Source organism: Macrobrachium nipponense, chromosome 40, assembly GCF_015104395.2.
Source record: "Macrobrachium nipponense isolate FS-2020 chromosome 40, ASM1510439v2, whole genome shotgun sequence".
Taxonomy (NCBI): domain Eukaryota; kingdom Metazoa; phylum Arthropoda; class Malacostraca; order Decapoda; family Palaemonidae; genus Macrobrachium; species Macrobrachium nipponense.
In genome coordinates, this window is record NC_061101.1 from 42,845,640 (window position 1) to 42,851,004 (window position 5,365).

Here is a 5,365-nt window from a genome sequence, read left to right on the forward strand (position 1 = left end):
TCATTTCGCCTCCCCACCCCCCTCCCCCCCCCTCTCTCTCTCTCTCTCTCTCTCTCTCTCTCTCTCTCTCTCTCTCTCTCTACTCCTTCGAGTGCAGAGGTATGTTTCCCAGAAGGTCCATACTCGGTTCCCAGCGAGAGTACTCGAGGACGTTGGCGAGTAGGTCTCGCTGCCTCGAGGAGGAGGAGGAGGAGGAGGAGGTGGAGGGGTGAGAGTGGGGAGTCGAGGAGGAGGAATAGGAGGAGGAGGAGTAGGAGGGGTGATGAGTGTGGAGTCGAGTGCACTTGTGAGATGTTTTGCGCCTCATTAATATGCAGCATTCAACATCATTGGTAGTTTCTGGAGCTTGCGTCTACGAGAGAGGCTGAGGAAAACGAAGGGACGGAAAAGGCTGTCCTCTGGAGGGGGAAGGAATTATTGGTGTGTGTAGCTATAATGGCGTATACACACACACACACACACACACACACATATATATATATATGTTTGTATTTGTAATTTGTATATATATTATATATATTATGTATTTGTATTTATTGTATGTATATATATTATTATATATATTATAATATATTATATTTTATATATATATATATATATATATATTATATATAAACAGCAGGGTCCCCGTATAAAACAATAAAATTCATGGTTTATTACATGGAGAAACGTTCCGCACAGAATCTTAGTGCATCATCGGTCTGTAAAATTAAAACATACTCGTTACAAATATTATAAAAGGCAGTAATAATTAAAATACATAGAAAAATAAAAAAAACTTAAGCGTTAACTTTACTATAGAAAAAGAAAAAGGCACAAGAATTGTATACATAGTAAAGGATAGAAACCCAGTGCTTAACAACCAGGTAAGAGTGGGTCTATCCTTTAGTATGCGCACAATATTTGTGACTTTTTTTTTTTTTTTTTTTTTTTTTTTTTTTTTTTTTTTTTTTAAGTAAAGTTAAACGCTCAAGTTTTTATTTTTTGATGTTTTTTTAATGTTGCAGTCATTTATGATATTTTGATTGTATGTTTTAATTTTACAGACTGATGATACACTGAGATTATGTGCGAAACCTTTCTTCATGTAATAAACTATGGTTTTTATGATTTTTTTTATGGAGCCTGCTGTTTACCGATATAATAGCTCATCTGGGACCTTTCTTATATATATATATATATATATATATATATAATATATATAATATAATATATATATATATATATATATCCAATATATGTATATATATATAGCCACAAGAAGACTATGTCTTCGGAAGCTTGTACTTTGTGAATTAATGATTCTGGAATCTAAACCCCCCGTCTTATTGAAGTCTAATGCGAGTAAATATAATAATAAATAATATCATAGTGAAGATATGCCGCTATTTTGTTATATATACATACACATATGTGTTTATGTATATATATTTATTTATAATATAATTTGTGTTTATATATTAATATATTGTATGTGTGTTTGTTTGTCATGTCTGTTTCTAAAATGTGTTGCTAACTTCGTGCTTCCCGTCTTCGATAATATCTAAGACAAAACTACGTATTGGAACCAGATGTTTTGTTTCGCCTCTGCGATAAAGGTTCTATCGGAGCAGTTGGTACTGTTCTCAGGATTGTGTGTGAGAGAGAGAGAGAGAGAGAGAAAGCTGTATTTTTTTATTTCTATATCTGTCCTAATTTGTGGTATGTTGAGGTGGCGTGTATATATATCTATATATATATATATATATATATATATATATATATATATATATATATATATATATATATATATATATATATATTACTAGAAGTTACCTTTCAGAAGATTATTTTATGTCTTAGACACTCTCAGGTTTTTTGTATTTTCAATTTTTTTTTTTTACCATACTACGTGCAAACTTTCTAAGTGAGAGTGAAGAAATATACAAGATTAGATATTTTCGTTGAAAAATAAATGCTAAGTAGTGATGTTATCAAATGTTGCTGCTTCAGTCCCTAAATGCTACAGTAATGATATTTTCAACTATTTTCTGAAGAATATTTATACTAGGAAGTTTCTCTCTCTCTCTCTCTCTCTCTCTCTCTCTCTCTCTCTCTCTCTCTCTCTCTCTCCTCATATATGCAGGTTGGGTTATATCTGTGCATCAGTGATTGCATTATCCATAAAGCGTTCAGATTTTTTCGTGTTCTGTTGCTTCAAAATAAAATTTTATAGCCAAAACCGCCGTTAGATATGAATATTGCGGTTTGTAGAAATTTAATTTCGACTTTGAACCAATTGACGTCATTGTACTGTAAACATTTATGTCTGTGACGAAATTGTATTGTACTTTGTATTAACTCAACTGATGTAGATAAAACGTACTTTACATTTTTAATGTGTTGTATGCGTATGCACGTAGCCGGGAAGTATGTGTATTTAAATAAATATTCGCCCATGTTTTTTTTTTTTTTTTTTTTTTTTTTTTTTTTTTTTTTTTTTTTTTTTTTTTTTCTCCAGTTGATATATTCAACACACCTGTGGCATTGTACTTTGTTAATTGACGTGTTCTTATTTTTAGAAGTCAACATGAGTTCTTTTATCGCATGCTAAATATCGGTTATATAGGGAATTTCAGCAGCTGTCGGCTGTGTGTGACAAGTAAAGAGATCTGTAGCGTCTCTTGCAGCAGCAGCACCAGCCATCCGCTGTGAAAATATTTCGATTTTTACTTTGCTCATGAACGAAGAAATTGTATTTTATGAGTAACAAATATATAACTGCGGCATATGGTGGTAGGTGATATATATGTTACAGGCAGTTAGCGAAACCAGGCATTTCACGAACTGCCTGAAGTTTCAGGCAGATAGCTAAATGCACTTAGGGACATTTGGTCCCCCAAGAGGCGCTAGTACTAAAGACGATGAAATACATTTGACCCCCAGGGGCTGGTTCTACACACGGCGAAACAGGGTAGGTGAATCACTGTTTCTCCGTGTTTAGTACTAAACCCTGGGGGATCAAATGTCCCTAAGTGCATTTCGCTATCTGCCTGAAATTTCTGGCAGTTCGTAAAATGCCTGGCTTCGCTATCTGCCTGTAATATATATATATATATATATATATATATATATATATATATATAGGTAAATATAGTGTTGTTGTGTGTGTTGGTGGTTTATATATATATATATATATATAATATATATTATATATATCTATATATAATATAATGTGTGTGTGTATGTATGTATGTAAGTATGTATGTATTTGATTGTTAACCACGAAATGTAAGAACGTGATGATTATACGAACAAAGTTACAACCACCGAGGAAATTTGAAACACCAGAGATGCTAAGTTCTTTCGTCCATTACCAAGCAACTGAAAAAGAAAAAAAAAAAAAAAACGTTTTTGTGATCATGTCTAGGTAATGAGACGAAGGTACTCAGCATCTCAATCGTTTCACTTTTCTTTCGCGAGTGTAGCTTTGTTCATATATATATACACAGCTATATATTAAATATATACGAGTATATATATTTTAGTATATAGTATATATATATATATATATATATAATATATATATCTATATATGTATATGTATTTGTGTGTGTGTATACTATAGTAAATCTGTTCATTCATGTGCAACTTTGAGCTGAAACCGAACACGTTTCTAAAATAAATTGTTATTTTTTTTTAATGACAGGAAAAAGAATTTTAATTTTAGTAATTTATATATATATATATATATATATATATATATATATATATATATATATATAATACTAAATTATCCTATATTTGTGTATGTGTGTGTGTGATTTTTATGGCGCATGCTATGCTGTGCTGGAACCTGGCACTGGCCGTCATGTCTCCCCTACCTTCCCGATCCCCTCCTTTTCCAGCTGTCACCCGGGGCGGACAAATCGGTTTGCAGGAGGAGGGGGGATGTGTCATGTCTCCCCTACCCTCCAGATCCCCTTCCTACCCCACCCCCACCTAGGGCGGACAAACAAAAGAGATCCACTCTGATTTTATTAAAGAGTAAATATCGATTTTGTGTTCTGTTGTACCACGTTAACAGTCGGTATTAGATCTGCATTTTGCCTCGCTTATTTATTCAGTTCTTCAAAGTTCCCTTTGTTGGCAGCCTTCCTATGTATATATTTTCCTATTTTTATGTTAACCCTTTTAATAATTGATTGTTTTTTTCGCGTTGTAATTACCGGTTTTTTGGGCCGACGTGTTGTTTGTGTTCATCATCTCGGTCGCCGATGGAAAACTGCTCGCGTTTTTTCACCTCGTTATTAACGCGTATTTTAACTTGACGGATAATTGAAGGGCGTCTATTGATGTCCTGGAGCCAATTAGCGTCTTTTGTTTTAAAAATATTTCGAAAAAAGTACATAAAAGATTGACGTTGACTGACTGGAGCTCGATTACTCACGGACTGCCAGAAATGAAAAGTTCGGAATAGCAGTCAAAAAGGGTTGACGAATCACTGAATTGCGCACAATTTACTGACTCGTTGACCTTGGGTTGGGGGAGGGGGTTTCTAGCTGGAGGTGGGGTGGGGGGTTATAGTTTTAAGCTCCCGCTGGTGGGCTTGAAGTAGGGGGGTGGGAAGGGTTGCGCTTGACCTGACCTTTCTTTCATACGCAGAGTGACTGACAAAACTGACCGGGTGTCCCTTTTGAGTTGGTTTTGCGTGCGTAGTACATTGGCTAATGAAACTCGCCTGACATTTCATTTTTGTAGCTACTGGCGATACTAACTTGGTCTTGAAAACGTCGAGCGACTGACAAAGCCTGACATTTTATATGACGTGACTGATGAAAGTGATCTGAGCTTTCATATGAGGACGACTTGTTAAAATGGCCTGATTTGTTGTGGGTTGTGACTTCAGCTCTGCCAACAAATCAGGCCATTATAACAGAAACGGGAATGAGGAACATTCACCACAGCACGAAAATATACAGTTTTCCCTGTAATCTATGACCTCCTTTATTTCCACAGGCAATTTTATTCCTTTCTCTATAAATAGGCATCCTTGATGGGAAAAAAGACAGACTACTAGAATAACAAAATTGATCAAATAGTGCATCCTTAACCGACTGCTGACTAAAGGGTTAATCTTAAAGAAAAAAAAAGTTTTGTCAATAGTGTGACAAATGATTGGTTAGTCATTCGAAAGTTAGGCAGACTAAAAGATGAAGAACAGTTATGAGCAGGACATTTGACAAAGTTTCCTCAATGTTAGCCTGGAATTGAATCTACAAAAAAATAAAAACAAACAGGAAATTATAGAAGAAAATTTTGGATGACTAGTTATGACGTTTATTAAACAGAAATTAATCTGATATAAAAGCAAAATGACCTGAAT